This window comes from Cetorhinus maximus, unplaced genomic scaffold, assembly GCF_964194155.1.
Source record: "Cetorhinus maximus unplaced genomic scaffold, sCetMax3.hap1.1 HAP1_SCAFFOLD_2183, whole genome shotgun sequence".
In the NCBI taxonomy this organism is placed as follows: Eukaryota; Metazoa; Chordata; class Chondrichthyes; order Lamniformes; family Cetorhinidae; genus Cetorhinus; species Cetorhinus maximus.
The window spans coordinates 1-20348 of record NW_027598122.1 but is presented as its reverse complement, the minus strand read 5'-3'; the positions used below and the strand labels follow the sequence as shown (position 1 = coordinate 20348).

General features: G+C 42.9%; 1 protein-coding gene across 1 annotated transcript in view; it reads right to left on the bottom strand.

The window, feature by feature from the left end:
- LOC144677052 (uncharacterized) overlaps nt 1-18820 on the bottom strand; it is a 50246-nt gene extending 31426 nt beyond the window's left edge. Inside the window, exon 1 of the mRNA XM_078537316.1 lies at nt 18621-18820. The gene's annotated coding sequence lies outside the window, so the exon portion shown is untranslated. The remainder of the gene's footprint in view (nt 1-18620) is intronic.
- Nucleotides 18821-20348: the final 1528 nt, after the last annotated feature.

Here is a 20348-nt window from a genome sequence, read left to right as displayed (position 1 = left end):
TATGCAGGAAGAAAACACTGATACCTGAACACCAAAGCTGCTGCAACCTCCCCTTTTCCTATTGTACACATACACAAAAGGCAAATTCAATTCCTAATCAGAAAGCTAGACAGTACAAGGTCAAGCAGTCAGACTTCACAGCCTTGCATCTCCACTGCCTGGATGATTTTGTGTCTCAGGGAGGAAGCCATAAAACCAAAACACTTTTTTCTCGGTCTGTGATTGTTGAGAGTTCATTCACTAAACATGGTTTGAAAAGCAAAATCCTTCTTTGCTCTATCAATGTGCTGATTATTAAAAGGTTTAACAACTCTTAGATGCATGGCATAAGTAATGTGTTAATTCAGCACAGGACAAGAATTGTTAAGTGATCAAGAGTCCTAAATCCAGGAATAATTGAATGCTGAACATTTCAACTTAGCTCCTTTGCACAGCCTCAGAGCTAATTCTTTAAGCCCCTACAATGCTGACATGAGGATATTACTTTTAATGTCTAGATTAACAGAAGAAAAAGAGTTAAACTATTTAGAGTAACTCTTAAAATTTATTCTAGAAACAATTATTTTAACATACATTTACCCCAACACTACAAATCTTAAACTGCAGACACTGCTGGCAAGGCCAGCATTTATTGCCCACTGCTAAATGCCCGAGACAGTGGTGATGAGCCTCTGCCTACAGCCACCACAGTTATCAATTGTTCCAGGATTTTGACCTTGCAATGATGAAGGAATGGTAATCAATTTCTAAATCAAGCTGGTGTACGACTTGGAGGAGAACTTGGAGGTATTGTTGTGTTTCCACATGGCTGCTTCCATTGTCCTTCCAGGTGATAAAGGTCACAAACTTGACAGGTACGGTCAAGAAGCTTTGGCGAGTTGCTGCATTACAGCTTATAGAGGATACACACTGCAGCCATGGTGTGCCAGTGGAGCAGGAAGTGAATATTTAAGGTGGTGGATGAAGCCCCAATCCAGCAGGCTGCTGTGCCCTGAATGTTGTCAAGCTTCTTGAGTGTTGTTGGAGCTGCACTCATCCAGGCAAGCAGAGAGTATTCCATCATACTCCTGACTTGTGCCTTGTAGATGGTGGAAAGGCTTTGGAGAGTCAGGTGTGTCAGTCATCACTGAATGCCCAGCTTGTGAAATGCTCTTGTAGCCACATCGTTCATGTAGCTGGTGCAGCTAAGTTTCCGGTCCACGGTAGTCCCTATGATGTTGATGGCAAGGGATGTAGAAGATAACACCATTGAACGTAGAGGTGAGGTGGTTAGATTATCTCTTGTTGGGAATCATCATCAGCTGGCACTTTAGCAGCAAGTAACATTTGTGTCACTGATCAACCCAAGCCCTAATGTTGCCTGGGTCACACACAAGCCCTGTATCAAAGGTGTCTCGAATGGTACTGAACACTGTGCAATCATCAGCAAACATTCAGATTTCTGACATTAAGATGGAGGGATGGTGATTGATGAAGCAGCTGAACTCTGCTAGAACACCGTCCTATGGAACTCGTGCAGCAGTGTCCTAGAGTTGACAATCATCTTCCTTTGTGCTAAGTATGACTTCAGTCAGTGGATATTTTCCTTCCCTGATTTCCCTTTGACAACAATTTTACTCGGGCTCCTTGATGCTGCGCTCAAGACAAACACTGCCTTGATGTCACCACTGAAATTCAGCTCTTTTGTCCATGTTTGGACTAAGCTGTAATGGGGTCTGAAGCTGAGGGCTTCAGGCAGAACCCAAACTGAGCAGTTAGCAAGCACCACTTGGTGGCACTACTGATCACCTCCATCCATCCCTCTGTTGATGAGGCATCCCATTGGATGCGAAGTGATAAGAGTCATAGAATCAAGGAGGTCTGCAGCATAGAAAAAGGCCCTTCAACTCATCGAGCGTGCACCGGTCAAATAAGTACCTAACTATTCTAATCCCATTTTCCAGCGCTAGGCTCATAGCCTTGTATGATCAGAATGGATTTGTCCTGGTTTTTGCGGACAGGAAATATCTGACAATTTTCCACTTTGTTGCGTTAATGCCAGTCTTGTGGCTATACTGTAATAGCTTAACCAGAGGAATGGCCAATTCTAGACCACAATCCTGCAGCGCTACAGCCAGGGTGTTGTCGGGGTTCAGTCTTGTCTGCAGCCAGTGTGCTCAGCTTGCAGTGAATCAAAATGACTCAAATCTCGCTTCTGATGGAGACTTCCGGAGGCTGCCGAGATGGATCAATCACTTGGCAATTCTTTCTGAAGATGGTTGCAAGTACGTCAAGTCTTGCCTTTTCTACTCACATGCTGAGTTCATTGAAGATGGGGATGTTTGTGAAGCCTCTTCTTCCTGTTAGTTGTTTAATTTTCCACCACCATTCACGACTGGATGTGGAAGAACTTTGATCAGATCAGCTGGTTGGCTGGGATCGCTGAACTGTCTATCACATGCTGCACCCGCTAATAAGCATTCAAGCAGTCTTGTGTTGGCACTTAATTTTTAGATATACCCGGTGCTGCTCCTAGCATGCTCCGTACTCTTCATTGAGCCATGGTTGGTTCCCTGCCTTGATGTCAATGGTAGAATGAGGGCTATGCTATGCCAGGCTATGAAGTTATAAATTGTGTGACTGAATACAATTCTGCTGTCACTGATGAGCCATCCCATGGGTGTTGCTTTAGGTTGTTAGTTCTGAATCTCATTTTCAGCATGCTAGAAATGCCACACAACACAATGGATGGTCTCCTCCTTTGTCACCTTAAAAACTGTGGTAGTCACTCCTACCAATGGCGTCATGGACAGGTGCATTCTTTTTCATGGCTCCTTCCAAAAGTCAACACAGACACAATGGGCCAAACGGCCTCCTTCTGTGCTATAACCGTTCCATGAGTTATGTGGATGTGGGTTTCCAAGACTATCACTTAATGCCCATCCCTAATTGCCCTTGAGACAGGTAGATTTGTGAGGTTTTTCCTCCATGTTGTTTCTACCATAGGCCCAGGCTGGCAGCCATTTCCTTCAGGATTTGGGAAGCTTGGTGAGTTACGGTGCTACTGAGCAGCTCTTGGTGGTAGACACAAGTCCCCCACTCAAGAGTACATTCTATGCCCTTGCTGCCATGAGTGCTTCTTTAAGTAATGTTCAATATGGAACAGTGGTTCATTATGAGGGAGGGTTGTACATGGTAATCAGCAAAAGGGTTTTCTTGTCCAGATTTGACCTGGTGCTATGAAACTTTGTGGGATCTAGGGTCAATGTTGATGATTCTCAGGGCCGCCCCCTCTCGAATGTATATTACTGCGCCACCGCTGGTATTTGTTCTGCTGGTGGGACAGGGCAAACCCTGGGATGGTGATGGAGGATTCTGGGTCACTGACAGAAAAAGTACAACACTGTGAATACAGAGCATCTCTGGAGTTTGAATGTGCTGCTCATGATTCCTTATGTTCCTTTGCTGAAAAGTGGAAGCAGTTCTGGATAGACTTTGCCAGAAAATGCTTGAATTCCATCTCCCATCACCTCTATCTCTTGCCACAACCACATGAAAGTAAACATGTGATGGATTAAGGAGCAAAGACACCATTGTGCAAATCAGATATAGAACAAATAGACAATGAGACAGCCCAATCCCCTACTTGATAAAACTTAAACAGTATATAAACAATCGAGAATTTACTTAAAGTCAATCATTTGTGACGTTGAGTTAATACAAAAAGCAGAGTGCAGTCGACCTTTTTATTTTTGTTCTGTAAATCAAGACAACTTGCATTTTGCAATAGATTATAATTATCTGTATACTGTAATTTCATAATTGTGCAACCCTTTTATTTTATACTTTATTTTTATTATTGTCTACAATTGTGTTACAAATTTACTTGTTTTATTTAGTACATGCCACTATGATGATTTTCCAATAAATCAATTATCTATCACAGTAGTTACAGATTGAGGCATACGAATTCATATTAAATCCAAAGCTCTGCTGTCCTTATCCTAACTTGCAGCAAGTCCGTTTATCTACACGCCTCCAATCAGGCACATAGCTTTAAGTCTCATCCTTGTTTCCAAATTCCCCTCCTGCAGCCCTACAACCCTCCAATTCTGGCCTCTTGTGCACTCCTTACTTTTATCGTTGCATCTCCGGCAGCCATGCCTTCAGCTGGTCTGGTTAGCCTCGGCCCTAATCTGTGGAATTCCCTTTTTACACCTTCCGATCTCTATCCTTTTCAGATGTTCCTTAAAACCTGCCCCCTTTTCCAATCTTTTGGTCATCTGCCCCGATTTCTCCTTACATGATTCAGTTTCAAATTCGATTTCCTAATTAAAAGTTGGTTGAATTCATTTGTGTTCTGCAAAACCTTTCATCTTTCCAATCCTTCCTGCCTTCTACGCAAAGTACCATGCCCCTTCACAAACTGTCCAGAGACATCAATGCAAGGGTTGCCATATAAATGCACATGTGAATTGTCTTGCACAGCAGCTGTTGCACCAATGGAATGGGTTCCTATATCAATGCAAAAAGTTCTTTCTTCTGTTTGTTTCCCAGCAGCAGGATCCTTGAAGTGTCAGCTCAACTCAGGCGGCAAACCTCAAATACAGTCACGAAGGCCAAAGAGCCACTCCTGACTTGGTTTAATGCAGCAGACAGGAGCCAACAGCAATACTATCTGAAGTGGTGTGACACACGAGTCGATGAAAAACAAAGCAATGTTCTCCTTTCAGTCGACTTAGAATCCTTAAACAAGTAGCATTAAGAAATCTACAGGCAAGCTGATGTACAGATCTTCCTTCTCCCACTGAAGCATTAACTGCTTAAAATGCAGGAAGGAAATAGCAAACATGGCCATGTGCAGAGAGAAAAAGATACCTTACAATTCATGTGAAATTTACTTGGAATGCAAGGATGTTTCTAATAAAAAGGGCTTTCCAGAAGCAAAAATACAGATCAACTGAAACATTACAATAAAGATGCTACTAAATTGTGCTTTCCGATTACATAAAGCATGGATACACACCAATCCATCTGGTCAGAGGGAATGTCAGCTCCACTATCAATGTTATGAAACTAGAAACCCATAAGTGCAATTCCAATTTTTAACTCTGCAAAATGATTCAAATCAAGATCAATTAAGTAACCCTTCCCTGTAATCACTGGAAAAAACTATTGTATTAATTGTAAAAATCACATTACAACTAATACTGAAAATCAATTCTTGCCTCTACAAGCTAGCCTAGAATCACAGAATGGTTACAGCACATGACGCCAAACTCAGCCTGTCCAACTTCCCAGCCATTTCCCTGTAGATCTTCAAATCCTCCCTTCAAATAATTATCCAATTCCCTTTTGCAAGCCATGACTGAACCTGCTTCCACCACACTCAGGCAGTACATTCCAGATCATAATCACTTGTAGCATAAATGATTTACAGTCTTTGGATTTTTTGTCATTTATATTAAATTTGTCTCCCCTGGATCTTGAGCCTTCCATGAATTTGAACAGTTTTTCTCTACTCTATCTAGACTGCTCATGATCTTGAACACCTCCCTCCATCAAATCTCTTCTCAAGCCTTCTGAGGAGAACAGCCCCAATTTCTCCACACTAACTACACTGATTGTCTCCCCTCCCCTGTAGATGCTGAGTCTGGCTGATTCGCTTTCTTCCCCACCCCTCCCCCTCAGATTCTGCTTAACCTGAGTATTTCTAACCATAGCTGGGTTCAGTTCCAAACTTACTGCTACCCCTCACTCTCCTCCCTGAAGATGTTAACTCTACTTCTATTTTGAGTATAGAACTGAACCTAGCCAAAGTACTGCAGATGCTGGAAATCTGAAATAGAAACAGGAAATTCTGGAAAAACTCAACAGGTCTGGGAGCATCTGTGGAGAGAGAAACAGTTAATGTTGAGTCCAATATGAATCTCCTTCAGAATTGTTCTGAAGAGTCATATTAGACTCAAAATTATAATTTTTGTTTCTCTCTCCATAGATGCTGCCAAACCTGCTGAGCTTTTCCAGCAATTTCTATTTTTATTTCAGTTCTATACTCACTGTTTCCCTTTCCTCTCCACCCTGAAGATGCTCCTTCTGACCGGTTTCCTGATTTTTCCCCCCCAAAGATGCTAACTCTGGCTGGGTTCAGTTCTAGATAATAGAAAAGCATTGTGGATGCTGTAAATTGGAAATAAAAACAGAAAACGTTGGAAATACTCAGCCAGGCAGGATGCACAAGATATGTTAACTGCCACTTAACAAATGATTCCAAAATTACAGCAAAAGTCAGAGTAAATAGCTGTGCAGAAAACCTGCCTGCTCATAATCAGAACAAACCACAGTATTGATGTACAAGATAGCCAAGATATCCGCTGTAGTGTTAAAAAGGATTGAAAGCTAAATACCCATCAAATTTAACAAGTTATAACTTCCATCAATATATTTAATTGTAAACATGAGTACCTTTCTTCCAACAGGAGTACCCACATGAAACAAATGGTCAAAATCATAAATGAGCTTTCTTTAATTCGTTCATGGGATGTGGACGTCACTGGCAAGACCAGCACTTATTGCCCATCCCCAATTGCCCTTCAGAAGGAGATGATGAGCTGCCTTCTTTAACCGCTGCAGTCCATGTGGTGTAGGTACACCCACAGTGCTGTTAGGAAGAGAGTTCCAGGATTTTGACCCAGCGACAGTGAAGGAACAGCGATATATTTCCAAGTCAGAGTGGTGAGTGGCTTGGAGGGGAACTTCCAAACTTCCAGGTGGTGGTGTTCCCATCTATCTGCTGCCATTGTCCTTCTAGATGGTAGCGGTCGTGGGTTTAGAAGGTGCTGTCTAAAGAGGCTTGGTGTGTTTCTGCAGTGCATCGTGTGGACAGTACATACTGCTGCTACTGTGTTTCAGTGGAAGGAGTGAATGTTTGGGGTGCCAGTCAAGCGGGTTGCTTTGTCCTGGATGGTGTCAAGTTTCTTCAGTGTTGTGGGAGTGGCACTCATCCAGGCAAGTGGAAAGTATACCATTATACTCCAGGCCTTTGCCTTGCAGTTGGTGGACAGGCTTTGGGGAGTCAGGAAGTGAGTTACTCGCTGCAGGATTCCTAGCCTCTGACCTGCTCTTTTAGCCACGGTATTTATATGGCTAGTCCAGTTCAGTTTCTGGTCAATGGTAATCTTCAGGATGTTGAAGTGGGGGGATTCAGTGATGGTAATGCCATGGAATGTCAAGGGGCGATGGTTAGATTCTCTCTTATTGGAGATAGGTCATTGCCTGGCACTTGTGTGGCGCAAATGTTAATTGCCACTTGCCAGCCCAAGCCTGGATATTGTCCAGGTCTTGCTGCATTTGGACATGGACTGCTTCAGTATCTGAGGAGTTGTGAATGGTGAACATTGTATGCCCCTTCTTCGCTGATGGTTGCGCAAACTCGAAACGTTAACTCTGTTTTCTCCCCACAGGTGCTGTCAGACCTGCAGAAATTTTCCAGCATTTTGTTATTTCAGATTCCCAGCATCCGCAGTATTTTGCTTTTATATTATTTATTATTAATCATCAGCCAACATCCCCACTTCTGACTTTACGATGGAAGGAAGGTCATTGATGAAGCAGCTGAAGATGGCTGGGCCTAGGACACTACCCTGAGGAACTCCTGTAGTGATGTCCTGGAGCTAGGACGATTGACCTCCAACAATCACAACCAATCTTCCTTTGTACTAGGTATGACTCCAACCAGTGGAGAGTTTTCCCCGATTCCAGTTGGCTCCAGTTTTGTAGGGCTCCCTGATGCCACACTCGGTCAAATGCTGCCTTCATGTCAAGGCCAGTGACTCTCACCTCACCTCTGGAGTTCAGCTCTTTTGTCCATGTTTGAACCAAGGCTGTAATGAGGTCAGGAGCTGAGTGGCTCCGGCGGAATCCAAACTGGGCATCAGTGAGCAGGTTATTGCTATGCAAGTGCCGTCTGATAGCACTGTTGATGACCCCTTTCATCACTTTACTGATGACCAAGAGTAGACTGATGGGGCGGTAATTGGCCAGGTTGGATTTGTCCTGCTTTGTGTGTACAGGACATACCTGGGCAATTTTCCACATAGCCGGGTAGATGCCAGTGTTATAGCTGTACTGTAACAGCTTGGCTAGGGGCGTGGTGACAAGTTCTGCAGCACAAGTCTTCAGTGCTATTGCCGGAATATTGTCAGGGCCCATAGCCTTTGAAGTATCCATTGCCTTCAGCCGTTTCTTGATATCACGTGGAGTGAATCGAATTGGCTGAAGACTGGCATCTGTGATGCTGGGGGCCTCCGGAGGAGGCCAAGATGGATCATCCACTCTGCACTTCTGGCTAAAGGTTGTTGCAAATGCCACAGACTTATCTTTTGCACTGATAAGCTGGGCTCCTCCATCATTGAGGATGGGATATTTGTGAAGCCTCCTCCTCTAGTCAATTGTTTAATTGTCCACCACCATTCTCAACTGTATGTGGCAGGACTGCAGAGCTTAGATCTGATTCGTCGGTTGTGGAATCACTTAGCTCTATCGCTTGCTGCAGTTTGTCATGCAACGAGTCCTGCGTTGTAGCTTCACCAAGTTGGCACCTCATTTTTAGATATGCCTCGTGTTGCTCCTGACATGGCCTCCTGTACTCTTCATTGAACCAGGGTTGATCCCCTGGCTTGGTCGTAATGGTAGAGTGGGGGACATACATACCATGGGGTTACAGATTTGTGTTCGAGTATAATTCTGCTGCTGATGATAGCCACAGCGCCTCATGGGTGCCCTGTTATGAGTTGCTGGATCTGTTCAAAATCTATCCCATTTAGCACGATGGTCGTGCCACACAACACGATGGGATGGTATCCTCAATCTGAAGATGGGATTTTGTCTCCACAAAGACTGTGCGGTGATCACTCCTACCAATACTGTTGTATCTGCGGCAGGCAGGTTGGTGACGAGTATGTTTTTCCATCTTGTTGCTCCCCTCACCACCTGCTGCAGACCCAGTCGTTTAGGACTCAGCCAGCTCAGTCTGTGGTGGTGCTGCCGAGCCACTCGGTGATGGGCATTGAAGTCCCCCACCCAGAGTACATTCTGCGCCCTTGCCACCCTCAATGCTTCCTCCAAGTGGTGTTCAACATGGAGGAGTATTTATTCATCAGCTGAGGGCAGATGGTATGTGGTAATCAGCAGATGATTTCCTTGCCCACGTTTGACCTGGTGCCATGAGACTTAATGGGATACGGAATCGATGTTGAGGACTCCCAGGGCAAGTCCCTCCGACTGTATAACGCTGTGTTGACACCTCTTCTGGGTTTGTCCTGCCGGTGGTACAGGACATACCCAGGGATGATGATGTCTGCGACATGATTTGTAAGGTATGATTCTGTGAGTAAGACTATGTCAGGCTGTTGCTTGACTGGTCTGTGAGACAGTTCTCCCAATTCTGGCATAACCCCCCCAGCTGTTAGTGAGGAGTACTTTGCAGGGCTGAGTTGCTGTTGTCGTTTCCAGTGTCTAGGTCGATGCCAGGTGGCCCGTCCTGTTTCACTCCTTATTGACTTTGTCATGGTTTGCTACAACTGAGTGGCTTGCTAGGCCATTTCAGAATCAACTACATTGATGTGGATCTGGAGTTGCATGTAGGCCAGACCATGTAAGTACAGCTACATGTAAGGACATTGGTGAACCAGATGAGTTTTTACAACAATCGACGATGGCATGGTCATCATTCCACTCTTAATTCCAGATTTTAATTGACTGAATTCAAATTCCGCCATCTGCCATGGTGGGATTCAACCCTAGGTCTCCAGAGCATTACCCTAGGTCTCTGGATTAATAGTCGAGTGACAATACCCACTATTCCACTCCCTCCCCCTTAGTATTAAGTACTTCAGAGGTAGCCTAATACGATACATGATAATGTGAAAACATTTGTAAATTTCCCATTCTAACTGAACTCCAATTGTCTGTATGATTTGAAGTATACCAATAGACACTGAGAAAAGCCAGAAGTGATCCAAACCAGAAGAGTCATATGAACTCGAATCGTTAACTTTGTTTTTCTCTCCACAGATGCTGTTAGACCTGCTGAGTTTTTCCAGCATTTTCTGTTTTTGCTTCAGAAGGGTGCTGTCATCTCCTCTTTTAATGTATCTCAGCATCCGTCTCCCAAAACACTCGGGTCATCATCTTCTTCGTGATCTCTAGATTCTTGCTGCTCAGTTTGGGCATCCTTCTGAATCCTTCTTATCCAGCAATGCCTACTTTTAGCTACAATTCTGTCAAGCTTCTATACTTGGTACATGCCAAAACTATCCGCAGTAGTTCCTGTACACTCTGCCAATGTTTCATGTAGATGGACATGGCCCTGGAATTCCTCAACATTGATACCTGGCACAATGAAATCCAATAGCTTCACGTTAAACAGCATCAATGAACCTCAAGCCAATAACTACCAACCACAATCCGCCCTCAACTGCTGGATCCTTCAGGTTGAGTGCCACTTGGGAGGAAACTCAAAGAATCAAGGACACAGAATATACACCATATGATTGGCTCAGTAGTACCATCACTGACTGTGCCTTGAGGATGATAGCTGCCAGATGAGGTGATAAAGGAAACAAGTACATACCCTATTTGACCTCATTCTCACCAACATCCTGTTGCAAACATACATGCCTATGATAACCAATTTGGTTCATTCCATGTGACATTAAGAAACAGGAGTACACTGCCCAGCGTAGGCTGAGCCCTGACAACACCCTGGCTGTCGTACTGAAGGCGACATATTAACTGCATATTTTCATATTACACAAGTATGTCCTATCCAAAAAACAGTCAAAACTGACCTGGCCAGTCAGTAGTAAAGTAACAGAGTAAATCACCAGTAACGTCATCAAACTAAACATACTCACCAATATGGTTTCGGCTGAAGCGAACACAGTTTATTCTAAGAATGGACACAAAAGCATTCAAAGCAAATCAAAGATCTTTAATGAAACTGAGGTCAATCATAGTCAAGAGGAAAACCACAAATGAAGATGGGCAATTTCACGATCCCCAGGACATATTTGCAATCATCTTCAGCCAATTCATCAATTGATAATGACCTCCGGCATTAGGTCAGGAGTGGAACATTGCTGAAGATTTCAGGGTTTCACAGTTTGTCTAATAATGAATCAGTCTAAAGTAGAATATTGGCAACATTCAGACTTGGACTTATGAATGACAGGCATTATAAGTGGCAAGCAAAGGTATTATCCCAACAGGATAAGACGCATCCTCCTCTCTTGACATTCAAAGGCACTACCGTTTTCACACAGGTAGGTTCCTCTATCAGGGCTCGAAGGGTTGAGCAATAAATCCAGCTTTGCCAGCATCACCCACATCATAGGAGCAAAAACAAAACTGATGTTACCTACACTTTCTTCCTCCTCTGGCATAATCCTGCAAGCTGAATCACAATGCCGTCCTTGGATTCTGCTTGCTTTTCCTTCTTGTGATTATGATCCCTCTCAGATAGTACACACAATCCTGGTATCATGATCAGACACTGAGCAGCTTCCCACTTTATTGCTGGCTCTTTCAGTACCCATCTTTCAAAAATCATGAAGAATGATTTTTTGCACCTAAAAATTCTTCCTGTTTATCTATTTTGAACTAGTTTGGGCACACTTCCTCTGTGGAACATACATTGGATGCATCTTCAAACTTACTCAGGAGTCCATGCTATTGCATATTTTAATTCAGAATCTGCATAATTTTGTAGTTTCCCATTTTAGCATGATCCAACAATGCTAGCTTCGTCCAATTCTTCTTTTATGTGCAGCTTGATGTTACTTTCCTATAATACCATCAACTCCATTTAATCCCATATTACAGCTCTTCCTCTTTGCATCTGCAATGCTGAGACCCTTCAGATGACTTAATGTATACATCCTCTAACATGAACTGTTCTGTCAATTAAATTATGATCCTAGATCAATCAAGCAAGGTAATTAATTGTAATAGGTTTAATTACAATGAGTAATTCTGATGATAGAATCAGAATGGTTGCTGCACAAGAGGCTACCATCCATTCACCATGTCCTTGCTGGCTCCCTGCAAGAGTAATTCACCTAGTGTCACTCACCCGCCTTTTCCTCGTAGTCTTGCACATTCTTCCTTTTCAGATAATGATCCAATTCTCTTTTGAATCCTTGATTGAGCCTGCCTCCAGATCCTAACCATGCTTCTTTTGCCCTCTGGTTCTTGATCCTTCCACCAATGGAAATAATTTCTCCCCGTCTATTCAGTCCCCTTACGAATTTGGATATCTCTATCAGACCTCCTCTCAGCCTTCTCTTTTCCAAGAAGAACACTCAAGACTTCTCCAATCTATCGGCGTAATTGAAGATCATCCCTGGAACCATTCTCATGAATCTTTTCTGCACCCTCTCTTAATGCCTTCTCATCCTTCCTGAAGTGTGGTGCCTGGGAATAGATGCAATGCTCCAGGAACCAGTGTTTTTACAAATTTATAGCTTCCTTGATTTTGCACTCGTGCCTCTATTTATAAAGGCGAGGATCGTGTAACACTTTATTAACCAGGCTCTCAACCTGACACTTTCAATGATTTGTGCACCTATACCCCCAAGTCCCTCTGCTGCTGCACCCCCTTTAGAATTGTACATTATATTTTATATTGTCTCTCCACATTCTTCCTAGCAAAATGAATCATGTCACAATTCTCTGCATTAAATTTCATCGGTCACTTGTCCTTTTGAAGTTTAACAGTGTGCCCACAATACTTCCAAGTTTTGCGTTGCCCACAAAATTTGAAAGGTAAAGCAAAGGAAATATATCGTTTTATTCGTAAATCCAAAATACACTCTACATAGTTAGGGCAATTTAAACACTACAGAAATTTCTTTCCAATAATTCACTACCTAAGACCATCATGGAGAACAATCTTGGCATTAATTCAAGACCCACCACCATGCTCAGGACAAGTCGGAAAGGACAATAGATGTTACTGCTACAGCTTTGTCCACATTTCCGAAAATACTTAGGTTCTTGGGCAAGATAACTATTGTAAACACTCGCCTTTAAAATGTAAAGAAAGCCTCCTGCAAAAAATTCGGCTCACAAATTACAAATTTATTACAAATATAGCCTGCAGGAGATGGCTTTTCTTTTATGGGTCTGCACTGAAGTGATTCATTAAATAATTACTTGTAGAAAGGTACAAGATTTGCAGAAAGAACACTCAGTACCCAAGTTTACAAAGCAAACTGTGTTCAAGGTAACATGTCAGTACTCAATTTTATTTTCTAATCAATCTAGCGTCTCTCTTCAGTGATTTCTTCTGAACTACCTCTTAATTGTAACAAACTGAAATTAAAGCCAAACCATTACCAGCAATATGAATATGCTTTTACATCTGCCAAGAGAAAACAAGCTCAGATCCTGTCGCTACTCATGTTCTTCCCACAGGTGCAGTTTGAAACTTCGAGACTTCGGATATGTAGTTTTGAGCTAGCTGCACTGTACCGTAATGTAGAGCAAGTTGGTGTGAAAAAGACATTTTTAGATGATAAACATGCTTTATATCTTATTTTTTGAGTACACCTAGACAGTACTGTGCAATCTTGGTCACCTTACTTAAGAGGGACATACTTGCATTGGAAGCAGTTCAGAGAAGGTTCACCATGCTGATACCTGGGATGAAGGGGTTCCATTATGAGGAAAAGTTGAGCAGGTTGGGCCGAAACCCATTGGAGCTTGGACAAATGAGAGGTGATCTTATTGAGATATATAAGATTCTTAAGGGGCTTGACAAGAGTCAACGCCAAGAGGATGTTCCCCCTTCTGGAGGAATCTAAAACCAGGGGGCACTGTTTAAAAATAAGGAGTTTCCTATTTAAGGTGGAGATGAGGAAGAATTTCTTCCCTCAGAGGGTCTTGCAGTTCTTTTCTCCCACAAGCAGTAGAGGCTGGGTCATTAAATATATTCAAGGCTGAATTAGACAGATTTTTGATCGACAAAGGAGTCACGGGTTATGGGGGCTAGCCAGGAAAAGTGGAGTTAAGGCCATGATCTTATTGAATGGCGGAGGAGGCTCGAGGGACCATATGGCCTACTCATATTTCTTATGTTCTTTAGGCATCACCTGTTTTTTTTCCCCTGAAATTCAGTATGCCACAAATTGCCAACTTAGTTTGCAGAGGATGTGGTTGAAAGAATAATAAGCATTATCTTAAATGGTTTATGTTTCATTTTCTTCCAACACCTAGCTAATCAGTTCAAATAAATTGGTTAATAACCCTTACCATAACAAGCCAATTCTGGAAGTCACTTCAATCAGATAGGTAAGAAATGCTGGCTTTACTTCAGCCAGTGATTATCAATGCTGTGAAAGGGCAGTTATTTGATATTCAGAGCAGTTTCTGATTGTAAAATACAGTAACTTTCAATTAATTTTATACCCACAGTTATTTATAACCCACTTCTCTATGATTTGCCTGAATGTTTTCATTTAGGTCTGAATCCTTACTGCAGTACAAATGTTTTACTCCTATTTTTTTTTAATTTGCTAGTTCTCAAACTTTTCCCCAGCATCAAACACAAATTAAAGCAATTCAGTGAAAGCTACACAAACAGTATAATTACTCACTATTAAAAATGTGGGTCTTTAAATACCACCAGAGAAACTAGATGCAGCTAGTCAGGCACTTTGGCGTCAAAATGCTTCAAAAATGAAATGCTGATTCCAGTAGGGAAACCAAAAATTGGATTTGCAAAAAATGTTTTCAGTGATCATCACGATGGTAGGGTTATAAAACAGACCTGGAAACCACCCAATAGGTGCAGTAAAGGATGAATCTTTGATATACAAATTGAAGAGCTGCATTGACAGATATTCCAAACCAGAGCAATGTTGACCACTTGATTGCAATGTACAGTTTTTGCTTTGTACATGTAGATGGAATCACCAAATATAAGGAGCAAAGCAATACTGGGAATGATTCATGTAGGAATTAAGGGTATATGGGGTTTGTTGCTCCCAATCTGAAATAACCAATATTGATGCACAGTTTTTCTATATGGTAGACTGCCTTGAACAACAGATAAATTCTGGATGCATGTATTTTTTATTTTACTGAATTAGGCATTGGTAATTCCTTGCAATTCATCAGTTCTGACAAAGTCTGACATCCAAAATATCTAATGTGTGGACTGTTCCCTTACTTTTGACAAAGCCACATTTTCAGCCTTCAAACTACAGATAATGAAACTACATCAAATCTGTGAAGGTTTGGGCTGCCACATGGCTTCATGCAAAGAGAACAAAGCCAAAAGGAATGAAAGGCATCAAGCTGTGTGAACCTCAAGTTCAACTGCAAGATTGGAGGCATAGAGGGGAACGGGGCAAGAGATGTTGCTTCACAATTAACAGATCTTACTTTGTTTCAAGCACTTTAATTTTATCTAATCATTTAACACTTACTTACCTTTCACCAGCCTGTAACAAAATAACCACAAACACGGTGACTGAGTTCAAACACTGGATTGTAACACTGTGCCTGTACCAGAACGTCAGTTTTTCCACAATGGAAGGGCAGAAATCAACTTGGAAATTGTAATTTGGAATATCAAGAGAATGTGACAGACTTATGTACTGACACTGAGTAACCTGTAGCTTAATATTATTTAAATCTTTTACAATGTTGTAATTTAAAACTTACTTGTCGATGTCTGCATATGATCAGCAAGTTTACAAAATCAATTGTGCCTGTCTCAGGAGGGCACCGCCATTCTTGTGCACCTGCAGGTTGGTGCTCAAGAGGTCTGGGAGCAGGTTATCCCGTCATAAAAAGCAGGTAACAGTGATATGGACAGCCAAGGGAGAGAGAAAAAAATTAACTTTAAATTCCACAGCTCCAGTGATAACCTAGTGGGGAGATGCACTGCAGCAGAGATAAAGATCCCAGATCTTGACAAAGTAAGTTGTTCTCAGGCTAATGAGCACAACCACACACTATTTAGTTCCACTGGGTGGAGACTGACCTGGATTGTCTCTCCAAAACACTATTTACCAGCTTCTTATGAAAGAGTGTATGTGGGGCTTCTGTTCCACCCATCACAACCCTTACTGTTTCCTTTTCTAGAACAACTTCTCGATGCATTTTCCACTTACTTCTACCTCTAAGGGCAAACCTCTCCCGTCTTATCTCCTTCTTTCCCACCCCCAATCCCTGCCTTCCCCTGGAGCTCTGACTGCTCCCTTGTGAACTTGACACTCCTGCGGGTTCATTCTTATCCTGGTCAAATAAGTAGAAACTGCAGTGTCACAACCCCATAACCGAGGACCACAAACAACTCCGAGATCTTGTCACCACTACCTTGTCGCTTTGACTCTCCATCTCTTCCAACCTCAGTTCAGTTCATTGATTTTCTTCCCTCCAAACTCTTGGTTCTTTTTGCATAATTTCCCCTCCATCAATAATCTGGAACTTCTGTACTTTCCTTCACCCTCCCCACACTAATTAGGCTGATTTCCTCCACAAAACCAGCTTCTGAACAGTCACCATTCTTTGACCTAATGCTCAGAGATACTGGTACTTCCCACCTTTCTTCCAGCATTATTCATATGGCTTCAAAATGACTGTCATCACCTCCTGCCTTAAACAGTCAATCCTCCCCAACTCCTCTTTCCCTTCCTCATCTCCAAAAAAACTCCAGCTTTCTCTCCCAATCCCTTCAGTGAGCTTCCATGGCACATTCTTTCCCCTTGTTCTCCTGACTTTCGGTCATCTACTCTATCTTTCTTCATAGCTGCAGTCTCATTGGTCCACCTCTGCTACAGTGCCACTTTGTGGTTCCATTCTCACTTGCCCTAATGTAACTGACTGTCCTCCCACATTTAAACAGTCACTTCCAGTGTACTCAAAGCTTCCATCTCTCGTCCATCCAGTTGCATACACGCAACTTCTCGAATTAACAACCTCTGTAGGTATACCGACACCCAGTATTATCTCTCCACCTCCACCCATAATCCAGAACCTTCCCCAATCCATTAAAGATTGCCTATTTCCAGATCACCTCCAGGGCTAATGTCTGCATATTCTCATCAGGCTCCCAAGTTCTACTCTATAAAAAAATCCAACTCACCTTGATCTTCTGTCTGCATCTTATGCCAAAGCACTGCTAACCCAACCTCCACTGGCTCCCTGTCTACCAGAACACAGATTCAACTGTCTTTCTCATCTACATTGTTCCAATGCCCTGAAACACCCTACCTCTGCCATCTCCTTCATTGTTACAGGATCTTCTGCAAACCTGCAGTGTCTGTCACCTTGCCTTCTTTTTGATCATGGGTTTACGCTCACATTCTGGAAGCCCCTTATAAAAAAAACAACTTTTACATTTCTTGACATGTTCAAAACGCATCACTAAGTTTGACTCTCTCAATATTTCACCCAATTCTTGCCCATTGCCCTAACTCCCTCCCATTTTGTGAACAGTTAATCACTACACAAATTAGGGTTTTTATCAGAGTCAACAGTGGTTTAGTGTTTTAGCATGCTACAGATTAGCTGAGAGGATGACAAGATCATGAGGATGTTCAACTCTAGTCTGTTCCTTTACCTACTTACAAGAAATCTGTTCTTATGGAATCTGAAATACTTCATGTTAAAAGTTAACAATTTAAATTATATTACAAATCAAGTTAGCAGGCCATGATGATTCCAATACCATTTTACAATATTACATTATTTAAATAATGGTGCAGTAAGCAATATTGATTTCACAACCCAGTCATTTTTATACGATTAAGTTGATACAGTAAGCAAAGGTTCACCAGGCTGATTCCTGGGATGGCAGGGTTGTCGTATGAGGAGACATTGGGCCAACTAGGCCTGTATTCACCGGAGTTTAGAAGAATGAGAGGAGATCAAGAGGGTGGTGAACCGAGGGAATTCTCTATCACAGAGGGCTGTGGAGGCCAAGTCACTGAGTATAGTTAAGAAGGAAATGGATAGACTTCTGGACTCTAAAGGTGTCAAAGGGTATGGGGAGAGATGAGAGCATGGCATTGCGATGGAGGATTAGCCATGATCACATTGAATGACGGAGCAGGCTCAAAGGGCCGAATGACCTACTCCTGCTCCTATTTTCTATATAAACCCCTGATACTAGTTTAAGTCTGCAGGGTCAGAGTCTGGCACTAATCTCACCAACAAGATATAAAACTAATACCAAAATCAGAGCTGGGCTATATTTTTATTTCTGGGCTGGGGAGAAATTTGCATATCAAAAATACTCTGGAAAAGTATTATAAGTTTTCTGACAAGAAAGCAATTCACTATCAAGCCTTACGGAAAGAAACTGCTTTGAGAACAGTTGGCTCCTGGACTGTTTATGAAGTTATTTAGAGACAGTCAATAGAGACCACTGACCAGTTCTCAAAAAATGTTATAGGGGAACTATGTCAGACTGGGGTTCTCATCCATCAATCTGCAAGATGGTCTCAAAGGATCCGCCAAAAATAATCAGAGATTGAGTAGACAAAACACAAATTGTGCCAATAAATTAACTGCTTACTATCCAGAACAAACATCTACATTTCTACATTTGCCTGAGTGGGTTTGCTTACCTCAATACAGTCACTGCATTCTAAAGACGATTCACTCTGTGAAGCACCTTCAAGTGTTCTGACTACATGAAAAGTTGTTTAATAATGACTGTTGAAAGACTTTAATGTCTCATCACAAGTTCAACCGGAAGGAGACTCTCAAGCGACCAATCAGCCAGGACAAAAGGAGGCAAAGGTGTCAGCTAAAAGACTGTCTCTGCCTCATGATGTGGAGTGGCAGCCAGTTTGGAACTGGGGTGGGGGGGAGAATTTAATTTATCTGAGCGGTCAAAGTTATACCTAGATTACAAAACTTCTGTATTTCAGTGTTTGCGCAATTGAAGGCTTTAATTGGGGAGGGAACCACATACAGTGGGTATGAGTGTTGGCATGAGAATTGAAAATTGTTGCCAAGCGCCATAACAAGTTTCACATTACCCCTGAAAAGGGGACCTCAGAAACAAAAAGGCTGTGAACAGCTGCATTAGACCCGCTTCTTTGAAATGCAGATTTTAAAAGTCAAATGATGAATAGTATGAAAAAATTCTCATTCAAAAACTTCCAAAAAGTAAAAACCTGCAATTTAGATTTCATGGGTTTTCTTTTACAAGATGTGAGTGGATATAATTAAAGCACACACACTCACACGCAGATCACTTGGTGTTACTCCAACGTAGAAAATTAAAATGCCTTGAGTATGGAATTTATTTTCAAAACTCAGCACAGGAACCTTTATGTAAATTAAAACTAGATGATGATTCTTCTGCCACCAGAACTCAGGATGTCACTTTTCCCAGTCCAGGACCAGGTAAGAACAGCATTACGTAACATAATACAAAGTGGGCAGGGGGGGGGGGGGAGGGGGAGAGAACAGATTTAGGAGATCAGATTTACATTTGCAAATCTCACATCTAAAACTAGAGCAAGTGGACTGCTCCCAGGCCTCGGGTAGGGATAAATCTACTGAAAAATTCTACAACAGTGAGGGAGTTTTGACATGGGCGCTCCATCAAATGGAGCGTGGCATATCCAAACCTTGAATTTTCAAGTGGGCTAAGGGCCAATTAGCTGAACAATTGTGTGGATGAACTCCATGCTCTAATAGTTCCACTGCTCTAGCAGACAACGTACAAAATGGCAGAATGGAAATTCTCCCAAGAATATTTAAGACAATAACATAGCTGCAATCATACTGAGAGTTCATCCACCCACTAAACAGGCCAACAACCACCCCACCCCCAACTGCTCCACCCCTCCTCTCACCTCCCCTCTCCCCCTCCCTCTCCTCCCTTTCTCCCCTACCATCCCCCTCTCTCTCCCCTCCCCAATTTCTCTCCTACCCTCCCTCCCCATCTCTCTCTTACCCTCCCTCCCCCTACCCTCCCCTCTCTCTCCCCTACCCTCCCCCTCTCTCTCCCCTACCCTCCCCTCTCCCCCTCCCCCATCTCTCTCCTACCCTCCCTTCCCCCTCTCCCTCCTACCCTCCCTCCCCCTTTCTCTCCTACCCTCCCTCCCCCTTTCTCTCCTACCCTCCCTCCCCTCTCTCCTCCCTCTCTCTCTCCCTTCCCCATCTCTCCTACCCTCCCTTCCCCTATCTCTCCTACCCCCTCCCCTCTCCCCCTCTCCCTCCCCTCTCTCCTCCCTCTCTCCCCTCCCCCATCTCTCTCCTACCCTCCCTCCTCCCTCCTACCCTCTCTCCCCCCAACCCTCCCCTCTCCCCCCAACCCTCCCCCCTCTCCCCAACCCTCC